Here is a 13706-nt window from a genome sequence, read left to right as displayed (position 1 = left end):
TTTACACAGGCAATTTTTTCCAACGTGTGTTTAACGTTTGTGCTCATTACGTGAAAACTACGTTATTTCCACGTGTGTATCACACTGTTTAAACGTTTATATCACCTGTATTTGACACACACAAGATTCTCACGTGATAATCACGTTTTAATCTGCTCACGTGATATTCACGTTTAAACGTAACGTTATTTTCACATGTAAATTTTTTAACGTGATATTAACGTGTAAATATTGTGTTAATTTCACACGTAAATTTTTAAACGTGATTTTAACGTGTAAATATTGTGTTAATTTCACATTTAGATTTTTTCGATTATTTTAACGTGTAAAAGTTGTGTTATTTCACGTCTATATTTTCACATGATCGTGATGTGAATTTCATATTAATATCACATGAATAACATATGTACATGTAAGTGCAAGTTATTTTTGCAATGGCTATGTTGGATTTTCATGTGTTCAGTGAATATTTAAGGTAATGCATCTGTCATATAAATTTTACCTTAGTACAACATAAAAATTCACCAATTGCAAAACATGAAGTTGTAAGTGTATTGTATGTTGTTTACTGTAAAATATAATTCCTTCACATGGGTTATTCTGAATTAACAGACTAATTAGAAATATACATTGTGCTTTGTTATGCTCTAAATGAGTCTTCCTTTATTTCCTGTTCTATTAAATTATAAAATCTTCCTTTACTTCAAGTTGACAATGGTTTTCATTAGAATCACAAGAGGTATATTCCGTAACAATTCTTTTTAAAAGAAATAAAACTCATAATTCATGTTCTGATATCTTCTTTTCACAGTCTTGTTGTTATAATGATTTACTGATGCAGACACTTATTTCCTCTTTTTATTCATAGAAGATGTATCACTCTGTCAATTTTCCCTGCAAACATAAGAAAAGTAGTAAGAACAAAGAAATTATAATAATAGCTTATTAATTTTGTCGTTGAATTCTACTGGTACTGAACATGCTCTAAATAGAAGATGCAAAACTACATCATATGAATGTTTTAGTTTATGATTATTTTATTCGAACAATTGACTTAAATAGGATCAGACACAAGTTTTACTTCTGTATACAATAGGATAATAATATTATATTAAATTGAGTATGCATAAATTTTGCACCTGTCCCAAGTCAGGAGCCTCTGGCCTTTGTTAGTCTTGTATCATTTTTAATTTTAGTTTCTTGTGTATAATTTGGAGTTTAGTATGACGTCCATTATCACTGAACTAGTATACATATTTGTTTAGGGGCCAGCTGAAGGACGCCTCCGGGTGCAGGAGTTTCCCGCTGCATTGAAGACCCATTGGTGGCCTTCGGCTGTTGTCTGCTCTATGGTCGGGTTGTTGTCTCTTTGACACATTCCCCATTTCCATTCTCGATTTTATACATACAAAATTTTTTAATTCTAACATGAGTATAAGTTAACCAATTTGAAAATAAAATGCAAGGCTCAGCTTGATATGACTGACCACAGAGGTATATAGACCAATTTGAAAATGGGGCCCAAAATCAGAAATCTTACTAAACGATTAGATTCAGCATATCAAAGAACCCCAAAAATTCAATTTTTGTTGAAATCAAACAAAGTTTACTTTTGGACCCTTTGCTTCTTAATGGGGTCCAATTTAAAAACAGGGCTCAAAATTAAAATTTTAACTTAACAGTTAGATATCTCATATAATAGAACCAATAAATTATTAAATTTTATATGTCTTCAAACGACAAAGTTTATATTTGTACCCTAGGGACCTCAATGTGGACCTATTTTAAAAAGGAGGCCAAATCTATATACAAGTAACAAGGTTTGAAAAAATAAAATAAAGACTTTGAATTAAACACAATTGAAATCGGTCAAGAAAAAAGCAGTTTATACATGTACAAAGAATAAACAAAGTGTTATTTTTGGCCCCTAATGCCTAAACTGTTAACATGGTTAAGGCCATAACCCCCAAAATCAAACCAACCTTCCTTTTGAGGTATGGAACCTTGTGGTGTCATAAAGATCCATTAACTTAAATTTGCGACTGTATAAATATATCATGTATATTATAAAAACAAGAGTGCACACCCTGAAATGTCTCGCCTTCTTTACTAACCATTGATATTATGTAGATAGTCCTAAATATAAAGCTGAACTACAACTATCACATAAGCTTAACATGATCCAAGAAAATGAGGTCAAGGTCATATAAACCAAACGAGAAATACTTGTAGTATGTATATTTGTACACCTTACAATCATTCAATACACTAAATATAGTTAACCTATTGCCAACAGTTTCTAAAAAACAGACTTAACCAAGAAAACTAAACATTGACCAATGAACCATGAAAATGAGGTCATGGTCAGATGAACCATGCCAGGCAGATATGTACAGCTTACAATCCTTCCATACAACAAATATAGTTGACCTATTGCTTATAATTAAAGAACAGACCGAAACACAAAAACTTAACACTGAACAATGAACCGTGAAAATGAGGTCAAGGTCAAATAAAACCTGCGAGACTGATATGTACATAATAAAATATTTCCACACACCAAATATAGTTGACCTATTGCATATAGTATTAGAAAAAAAGACCAAAACTCAAAAATTTAACTTTGACCACTGAACCATGAAAATGCGGTCAAGGTCAGATGACACCTGCCAGTTGGACATGTACACCTTACAATCATTCCATACACCAAATATACTAGACCTATTGCTTATAGTATCTGAGATATGGACTTGACCACCAAAACTTAACCTTGTTCACTGACCCATGAAATGGGGTCGAGGTCAAGTGAAAACTGTCTGAGGGACATGAGGACCTTGCAAGGTACGCACATACCAAATATATTTATCCTATTACTCATAATAAGAGAGAAATTAACATTACAAAAAATCTTAACATTTTTTTCAAGTAGTCACTGAACCATGAAAATGAGGTCAAGGACAATGGAAATGTGACAGACGGAAACTTCGTAACATAAGGCATCTATATACAATTTATGAAGCATCCAGGTCTTCCACCTTCTAAAATATAAAGCTTTTAAGAAGTTAGTTAACGCTGCTGCCGCCGCCACAGCTGGATCACTATCCCTATGTCGAGCTTTCAGTGACTAAAGTCGCAGGCTTTACAATAAAAACTACATTTATGGGATTTAAAGGAAGAAGTGATGAAAAAGCAAATGAGGATGAAAATTGAAGTTTTGAAGGTTGAATCCAAGATATATTACCATACCCAATGAAATAAGAAACTGCTTAGACATTTATATATTTAAATATATATGTACAATGACAAGACTCAATACAAAGTTTACAGTAACACTGAAGAATGACAAAACTCAATGCATGCCTGATACAAAGTTTACAGTAATACTGAAGAAAATTTTGTGACGGTCAGATTGACGGGACAAAAACAATAATACAAGTTCTCTTGCTCTGCTTAGATAATGAGGCTGCATGGACAAGCTAATATATATAGCCTTTATTTATATCTTTAACCTTTTAGTCATTTCAGGATATCTGCCTAAGACCATTCTTTGGTAATCTCGGATACATGTACCCGGTACATAATATTCACGAGCAGAGACAATCAAATTTGAATTGTATTACATTTGTCATTTAGTAGCCTTTTATAGCTGTCTATGCAGTATAGGTTTTACTCATTGTTGAAGGCCATACAGTGACCTATAGTTGTTAATGTCTGTATCATTTGGTCTCTTGGAGAGAGTGTCTCATTGGCAATCTTACCACATCCTATTTATTTTACATTACACTTACAATGTATATTGAAGTCTTTTGTTTTTTGTTTTAATCCAAAAGATGCCTCTACTGGTTTTGTTGTTTGTTCGGGTGCTGATTCATTGAAATATAGACGACATTTCTTTTCATTTATTTATCTCAATCGTTTGACCGTTACAGCCAAGTTAATCAAGTATAAAATAAGTATATAATACCTGCTGCTTTTACTTCTTCTCCTTATTGAAAAAGTACATTTCCTTTGTTACTTTCTTTTTTTTCCCCAATGAGCTCCTCAACAATTTTCACTGTTCATTAACTAAGAACTTGGGAACTTGCTGTATCCCTAAAAACATATCAAATTATTCAATTGATGGAAAAAATCTTTCATTTTTATAATGGTATTATTTATTACACAGTAGAAATATTACTCTTAAATATTTGTTTACATGTAGCTCAAGTTTGTAGTAATGTCATAAATGTGTAAGCTAAACATAAAATAAAAGATAGCTGTTCAAAGCTGACTGACATGATATCATCAATTAGATTTAACCCCCTGAAGTACAAATTAAGGAGAAATTACAACTGAAAATATCGTTTAACAAGAGAAGAGAATTATCCTGTCATCAAGACAAAGATTGAAGAATCCAACTAAATCCCACATCCCCACTTTTTCACCCCAATATGAAAAATCCCCTTTTTTTTAACCTCGATATCCCACAACCCAAAAGCGTGTCATTCCCCTAATGTTCACCTGTACTAATATCAGAGACAGATTTAATGCGCAGCCCCCCCCCCCTTTTGTGGGCTTAACCTTAGGCAGTCAATGCCCCCTTTTGTTGGCTTAACCTCAGGCAGTCATTTTTGTGGGCTTAACCTTAGGCAGTCAATGCCCCCTTTTGTGGGATTTACCTTAGACAATCAATGCCATCCCCCACCCCTTTATTAAAATTTATGTCATTTATGGATCCACCACTGAATATGGAAAAAGAGTTCATAAATCGGTTTGACTTGTGTCTTATCGAATTTGTGTTAAGGTTATTTAAATAAAATATATGTTTTAACTAAACTTTAGTGTAGCCGTAGGGTAAAAAAATCAGAAAAAAAACTGTATCGAACTTACCTGCACTGCATATTTTTAAGGCAGTGTCTGCGCGTACCCGCATGCGGGTACGAATAGTCAAATTGCCATTGGCCCAAGACCACAATTAATGATCCCGCTTTTCGTTGTCCACGAATATAGTTCCTTTTAATTAGAGTGTATTTTTTCTTAATTTTTTTTCTTTCCTTTCCTCACTCATTTCTTAGTTTTTTTAGGGTGGAAATAAAAGAAGAGAGGTGAAATAAACTTTTGGATGTTGTATTCTAACTGATTTTGATATGGAAAGAGTGATTAGGCCAGGTGCAAAAAGGTGATATTTACAGTTTTCGGAACATCTCTTGACTTGTCCATAGGGGTATGGATGTGTATTGGCTAAATTTGTAAGAGTCATTGGTTCAATCTTTCTGAATTTTGTATATATTTTTGGACTAGTACTATACATTACACACACAAAAGATTTGACAAAAATGCAAGGTGCAATTTTTTTAATGAAACAAAACGTTATAAAGAACTAATAGGGGAATTTAATTGTGGTCTGTGGCCTAAGAGGTGAATTCAGGAAATATTGAATTTGTACTTTGACAACTTCCCTGATTGATCTATTGGTATTAATTTGTCAAACTACATGAGAATAAATGATTTCCACTTTTATTTGATAGAAATTTTGTAAAAAAGTGACATTTCAGCCTACATGCCAAAAATTGAACTTTTTCAGTTGTTTCAATATTTTTACAAAAGTAGCATGCTTACTTTCTCTCTGACAGATTTTTCTGGTTTTCTATTTGTGTTTGTGGTATCTAATGTAGATGTTTAACTCATTTTTGAACACTGAACACAAAAAAAAGTAGATAAAATCAGAATAAGAGTGCAAAATGTGCTGCTTTAATGGTCTTAGTCTAACGGTCAGTATGAAGCAAGTGAAAAATGAGGTTCTATGCACATACAAGTTGAATTCCTTTTAGCAGATTTCACTGAATCTGTATCAAAAGCACTTATTTCTGGTTGTTTGACCTTGTCTGTTTCACAGACTACCTTTATTTTCTTTTGTTTAATAGCTAGTGGTTAAAATATTGGCCTTTTGAGGCTGAAATTTCATGCCGGTTTTAAACAGTAATGTAAATAACATTGCATCAAATCATACTGTCTACATATATAGTTGAAAGTGACAGTCTTGTTACATCCAGGCTCCATGTTTTATTATATCTAAACAAAGATTTGAGCAAAAAGAAGCATATCTCTATCTCCCATATCATTTATATGCTTTTTAATATGCAAATGTGGGGAACGACCTAAATTGACAACCTGTTTTTTTAAGCTTGACATTGCTGAAGACCATTTTATTCACATGTGTTATGCTATTTGAAACTTATATTTCCATTAAAAGTACATTTATAACATGTAAAAGGTTTTTTTATAACTTAACAACTTCAGAAAATTGTGGTAAGTGAAAAATATTACATTTCATATAAGGCCTCACTTCATTTGAAAACCTCTATTTTTTGGCACAGGCTCATATAAAATTTACTTCTGGCCATTTTTTATAAGTCTGAAACATGAAGTATGCTATCTGTTTCTTTTAATAGGTGATAACTTATACATAGAGACACTAAAAAGTGTAAGTTTTGGTATATTTTGGTTTTTAGAAGCCCAAACTTGATAGTTGAAATTGTTCTAATTCAACGCCACAATTCAGCACCCAAAGTTCAGATATAAAAAATGCCACATTTTTTATAATTGGTATCATATGGCTTTGAAACTTTGTAAACTGTTTTATAATACACTAAGCTTAAATCATGCCAAGTTTTATTAGAATTGGTCAAGTTTTAGACCCCTAATAGGCCCAAGACCACAATTAATGATCCCGCTTTTCGTTGTCCACGAATATAGTTCCTTTTAATTAGAGTGTATTTTTTCTTAATTTTTTTTCTTTCCTTTCCTCACTCATTTCTTAGTTTTTTTAGGGTGGAAATAAAAGAAGAGAGGTGAAATAAACTTTTGGATGTTGTATTCTAACTGATTTTGATATGGAAAGAGTGATTAGGCCAGGTGCAAAAAGGTGATATTTACAGTTTTCGGAACATCTCTTGACTTGTCCATAGGGGTATGGATGTGTATTGGCTAAATTTGTAAGAGTCATTGGTTCAATCTTTCTGAATTTTGTATATATTTTTGGACTAGTACTATACATTACACACACAAAAGATTTGACAAAAATGCAAGGTGCAATTTTTTTAATGAAACAAAACGTTATAAAGAACTAATAGGGGAATTTAATTGTGGTCTGTGGCCTAAGAGGTGAATTCAGGAAATATTGAATTTGTACTTTGACAACTTCCCTGATTGATCTATTGGTATTAATTTGTCAAACTACATGAGAATAAATGATTTCCACTTTTATTTGATAGAAATTTTGTAAAAAAGTGACATTTCAGCCTACATGCCAAAAATTGAACTTTTTCAGTTGTTTCAATATTTTTACAAAAGTAGCATGCTTACTTTCTCTCTGACAGATTTTTCTGGTTTTCTATTTGTGTTTGTGGTATCTAATGTAGATGTTTAACTCATTTTTGAACACTGAACACAAAAAAAAGTAGATAAAATCAGAATAAGAGTGCAAAATGTGCTGCTTTAATGGTCTTAGTCTAACGGTCAGTATGAAGCAAGTGAAAAATGAGGTTCTATGCACATACAAGTTGAATTCCTTTTAGCAGATTTCACTGAATCTGTATCAAAAGCACTTATTTCTGGTTGTTTGACCTTGTCTGTTTCACAGACTACCTTTATTTTCTTTTGTTTAATAGCTAGTGGTTAAAATATTGGCCTTTTGAGGCTGAAATTTCATGCCGGTTTTAAAAAGTAATGTAAATAACATTGCATCAAATCATACTGTCTACATATATAGTTGAAAGTGACAGTCTTGTTACATCCAGGCTCCATGTTTTATTATATCTAAACAAAGATTTGAGCAAAAAGAAGCATATCTCTATCTCCCATATCATTTATATGCTTTTTAATATGCAAATGTGGGGAACGACCTAAATTGACAACCTGTTTTTTTAAGCTTGACATTGCTGAAGACCATTTTATTCACATGTGTTATGCTATTTGAAACTTATATTTCCATTAAAAGTACATTTATAACATGTAAAAGGTTTTTTTATAACTTAACAACTTCAGAAAATTGTGGTAAGTGAAAAATATTACATTTCATATAAGGCCTCACTTCATTTGAAAACCTCTATTTTTTGGCACAGGCTCATATAAAATTTACTTCTGGCCATTTTTTATAAGTCTGAAACATGAAGTATGCTATCTGTTTCTTTTAATAGGTGATAACTTATACATAGAGACACTAAAAAGTGTAAGTTTTGGTATATTTTGGTTTTTAGAAGCCCAAACTTGATAGTTGAAATTGTTCTAATTCAACGCCACAATTCAGCACCCAAAGTTCAGATATAAAAAATGCCACATTTTTTTATAATTGGTATCATATGGCTTTGAAACTTTGTAAACTGTTTTATAATACACTAAGCTTAAATCATGCCAAGTTTTATTAGAATTGGTCAAGTTTTAGACCCCTAATAGGCCCAAGACCACAATTAATGATCCCGCTTTTCGTTGTCCACGAATATAGTTCCTTTTAATTAGAGTGTATTTTTTCTTAATTTTTTTTCTTTCCTTTCCTCACTCATTTCTTAGTTTTTTTAGGGTGGAAATAAAAGAAGAGAGGTGAAATAAACTTTTGGATGTTGTATTCTAACTGATTTTGATATGGAAAGAGTGATTAGGCCAGGTGCAAAAAGGTGATATTTACAGTTTTCGGAACATCTCTTGACTTGTCCATAGGGGTATGGATGTGTATTGGCTAAATTTGTAAGAGTCATTGGTTCAATCTTTCTGAATTTTGTATATATTTTTGGACTAGTACTATACATTACACACACAAAAGATTTGACAAAAATGCAAGGTGCAATTTTTTTAATGAAACAAAACGTTATAAAGAACTAATAGGGGAATTTAATTGTGGTCTGTGGCCTAAGAGGTGAATTCAGGAAATATTGAATTTGTACTTTGACAACTTCCCTGATTGATCTATTGGTATTAATTTGTCAAACTACATGAGAATAAATGATTTCCACTTTTATTTGATAGAAATTTTGTAAAAAAGTGACATTTCAGCCTACATGCCAAAAATTGAACTTTTTCAGTTGTTTCAATATTTTTACAAAAGTAGCATGCTTACTTTCTCTCTGACAGATTCTTCTGGTTTTCTATTTGTGTTTGTGGTATCTAATGTAGATGTTTAACTCATTTTTGAACACTGAACACAAAAAAAAGTAGATAAAATCAGAATAAGAGTGCAAAATGTGCTGCTTTAATGGTCTTAGTCTAACGGTCAGTATGAAGCAAGTGAAAAATGAGGTTCTATGCACATACAAGTTGAATTCCTTTTAGCAGATTTCACTGAATCTGTATCAAAAGCACTTATTTCTGGTTGTTTGACCTTGTCTGTTTCACAGACTACCTTTATTTTCTTTTGTTTAATAGCTAGTGGTTAAAATATTGGCCTTTTGAGGCTGAAATTTCATGCCGGTTTTAAAAAGTAATGTAAATAACATTGCATCAAATCATACTGTCTACATATATAGTTGAAAGTGACAGTCTTGTTACATCCAGGCTCCATGTTTTATCATATCTAAACAAAGATTTGAGCAAAAAGAAGCATATCTCTATCTCCCATATCATTTATATGCTTTTTAATATGCAAATGTGGGGAACGACCTAAATTGACAACCTGTTTTTTTAAGCTTGACATTGCTGAAGACCATTTTATTCACATGTGTTATGCTATTTGAAACTTATATTTCCATTAAAAGTACATTTATAACATGTAAAAGGTTTTTTTATAACTTAACAACTTCAGAAAATTGTGGTAAGTGAAAAATATTACATTTCATATAAGGCCTCACTTCATTTGAAAACCTCTATTTTTTGGCACAGGCTCATATAAAATTTACTTCTGGCCATTTTTTATAAGTCTGAAACATGAAGTATGCTATCTGTTTCTTTTAATAGGTGATAACTTATACATAGAGACACTAAAAAGTGTAAGTTTTGGTATATTTTGGTTTTTAGAAGCCCAAACTTGATAGTTGAAATTGTTCTAATTCAACGCCACAATTCAGCACCCAAAGTTCAGATATAAAAAATGCCACATTTTTTATAATTGGTATCATATGGCTTTGAAACTTTGTAAACTGTTTTATAATACACTAAGCTTAAATCATGCCAAGTTTTATTAGAATTGGTCAAGTTTTAGACCCCTAATAGGCCCAAGACCACAATTAATGATCCCGCTTTTCGTTGTCCACGAATATAGTTCCTTTTAATTAGAGTGTATTTTTTCTTAATTTTTTTTCTTTCCTTTCCTCACTCATTTCTTAGTTTTTTTAGGGTGGAAATAAAAGAAGAGAGGTGAAATAAACTTTTGGATGTTGTATTCTAACTGATTTTGATATGGAAAGAGTGATTAGGCCAGGTGCAAAAAGGTGATATTTACAGTTTTCGGAACATCTCTTGACTTGTCCATAGGGGTATGGATGTGTATTGGCTAAATTTGTAAGAGTCATTGGTTCAATCTTTCTGAATTTTGTATATATTTTTGGACTAGTACTATACATTACACACACAAAAGATTTGACAAAAATGCAAGGTGCAATTTTTTTAATGAAACAAAACGTTATAAAGAACTAATAGGGGAATTTAATTGTGGTCTGTGGCCTAAGAGGTGAATTCAGGAAATATTGAATTTGTACTTTGACAACTTCCCTGATTGATCTATTGGTATTAATTTGTCAAACTACATGAGAATAAATGATTTCCACTTTTATTTGATAGAAATTTTGTAAAAAAGTGACATTTCAGCCTACATGCCAAAAATTGAACTTTTTCAGTTGTTTCAATATTTTTACAAAAGTAGCATGCTTACTTTCTCTCTGACAGATTTTTCTGGTTTTCTATTTGTGTTTGTGGTATCTAATGTAGATGTTTAACTCATTTTTGAACACTGAACACAAAAAAAAGTAGATAAAATCAGAATAAGAGTGCAAAATGTGCTGCTTTAATGGTCTTAGTCTAACGGTCAGTATGAAGCAAGTGAAAAATGAGGTTCTATGCACATACAAGTTGAATTCCTTTTAGCAGATTTCACTGAATCTGTATCAAAAGCACTTATTTCTGGTTGTTTGACCTTGTCTGTTTCACAGACTACCTTTATTTTCTTTTGTTTAATAGCTAGTGGTTAAAATATTGGCCTTTTGAGGCTGAAATTTCATGCCGGTTTTAAAAAGTAATGTAAATAACATTGCATCAAATCATACTGTCTACATATATAGTTGAAAGTGACAGTCTTGTTACATCCAGGCTCCATGTTTTATCATATCTAAACAAAGATTTGAGCAAAAAGAAGCATATCTCTATCTCCCATATCATTTATATGCTTTTTAATATGCAAATGTGGGGAACGACCTAAATTGACAACCTGTTTTTTTAAGCTTGATATTGCTGAAGACCATTTTATTCACATGTGTTATGCTATTTGAAACTTATATTTCCATTAAAAGTACATTTATAACATGTAAAAGGTTTTTTTATAACTTAACAACTTCAGAAAATTGTGGTAAGTGAAAAATATTACATTTCATATAAGGCCTCACTTCATTTGAAAACCTCTATTTTTTGGCACAGGCTCATATAAAATTTACTTCTGGCCATTTTTTATAAGTCTGAAACATGAAGTATGTTATCTGTTTCTTTTAATAGGTGATAACTTATACATAGAGACACTAAAAAGTGTAAGTTTTGGTATATTTTGGTTTTTAGAAGCCCAAACTTGATAGTTGAAATTGTTCTAATTCAACGCCACAATTCAGCACCCAAAGTTCAGATATAAAAAATGCCACATTTTTTATAATTGGTATCATATGGCTTTGAAACTTTGTAAACTGTTTTATAATACACTAAGCTTAAATCATGCCAAGTTTTATTAGAATTGGTCAAGTTTTAGACCCCTAATAGGCCCAAGACCACAATTAATGATCCCGCTTTTCGTTGTCCACGAATATAGTTCCTTTTAATTAGAGTGTATTTTTTCTTAATTTTTTTTCTTTCCTTTCCTCACTCATTTCTTAGTTTTTTTAGGGTGGAAATAAAAGAAGAGAGGTGAAATAAACTTTTGGATGTTGTATTCTAACTGATTTTGATATGGAAAGAGTGATTAGGCCAGGTGCAAAAAGGTGATATTTACAGTTTTCGGAACATCTCTTGACTTGTCCATAGGGGTATGGATGTGTATTGGCTAAATTTGTAAGAGTCATTGGTTCAATCTTTCTGAATTTTGTATATATTTTTGGACTAGTACTATACATTACACACACAAAAGATTTGACAAAAATGCAAGGTGCAATTTTTTTAATGAAACAAAACGTTATAAAGAACTAATAGGGGAATTTAATTGTGGTCTGTGGCCTAAGAGGTGAATTCAGGAAATATTGAATTTGTACTTTGACAACTTCCCTGATTGATCTATTGGTATTAATTTGTCAAACTACATGAGAATAAATGATTTCCACTTTTATTTGATAGAAATTTTGTAAAAAAGTGACATTTCAGCCTACATGCCAAAAATTGAACTTTTTCAGTTGTTTCAATATTTTTACAAAAGTAGCATGCTTACTTTCTCTCTGACAGATTTTTCTGGTTTTCTATTTGTGTTTGTGGTATCTAATGTAGATGTTTAACTCATTTTTGAACACTGAACACAAAAAAAAGTAGATAAAATCAGAATAAGAGTGCAAAATGTGCTGCTTTAATGGTCTTAGTCTAACGGTCAGTATGAAGCAAGTGAAAAATGAGGTTCTATGCACATACAAGTTGAATTCCTTTTAGCAGATTTCACTGAATCTGTATCAAAAGCACTTATTTCTGGTTGTTTGACCTTGTCTGTTTCACAGACTACCTTTATTTTCTTTTGTTTAATAGCTAGTGGTTAAAATATTGGCCTTTTGAGGCTGAAATTTCATGCCGGTTTTAAAAAGTAATGTAAATAACATTGCATCAAATCATACTGTCTACATATATAGTTGAAAGTGACAGTCTTGTTACATCCAGGCTCCATGTTTTATCATATCTAAACAAAGATTTGAGCAAAAAGAAGCATATCTCTATCTCCCATATCATTTATATGCTTTTTAATATGCAAATGTGGGGAACGACCTAAATTGACAACCTGTTTTTTTAAGCTTGACATTGCTGAAGACCATTTTATTCACATGTGTTATGCTATTTGAAACTTATATTTCCATTAAAAGTACATTTATAACATGTAAAAGGTTTTTTTATAACTTAACAACTTCAGAAAATTGTGGTAAGTGAAAAATATTACATTTCATATAAGGCCTCACTTCATTTGAAAACCTCTATTTTTTGGCACAGGCTCATATAAAATTTACTTCTGGCCATTTTTTATAAGTCTGAAACATGAAGTATGCTATCTGTTTCTTTTAATAGGTGATAACTTATACATAGAGACACTAAAAAGTGTAAGTTTTGGTATATTTTGGTTTTTAGAAGCCCAAACTTGATAGTTGAAATTGTTCTAATTCAACGCCACAATTCAGCACCCAAAGTTCAGATATAAAAAATGCCACATTTTTTATAATTGGTATCATATGGCTTTGAAACTTTGTAAACTGTTTTATAATACACTAAGCTTAAATCATGCCAAGTTTTATTAGAATTGGTCAAGTTTTAGACCCCTAATAGGCCCAAGACCACAATTAATGATCCCGCTTTTCGTT

The 13706-nt window shown here is 31.5% G+C and overlaps 1 long non-coding RNA gene across 2 annotated transcripts in view; it reads right to left on the bottom strand.

Annotated features, from left to right (window-relative positions):
• Positions 1–550: 550 nt before the first annotated feature.
• Positions 551–13706, bottom strand: part of LOC127734731 (uncharacterized) — a 58157-nt gene continuing 45001 nt past the window's right edge. The window contains exons 2-3 of one of the 2 annotated variants that reach the window (XR_007997726.1): positions 3965–4092; positions 551–894 (exon numbers count right to left, since the gene is read on the bottom strand). This is a non-coding gene — a long non-coding RNA (uncharacterized LOC127734731). Of the gene's footprint in view, positions 895–3964; positions 4644–13706 lie in introns of those variants that run through there. The other variant, XR_007997725.1, reaches the window with a different exon arrangement.

This window comes from Mytilus californianus, unplaced genomic scaffold, assembly GCF_021869535.1.
Source record: "Mytilus californianus isolate M0D057914Y unplaced genomic scaffold, xbMytCali1.0.p SCAF_3, whole genome shotgun sequence".
Classification (NCBI taxonomy): Eukaryota; Metazoa; Mollusca; class Bivalvia; order Mytilida; family Mytilidae; genus Mytilus; species Mytilus californianus.
This window is presented reverse-complemented; position numbering and strand designations above follow the sequence as displayed.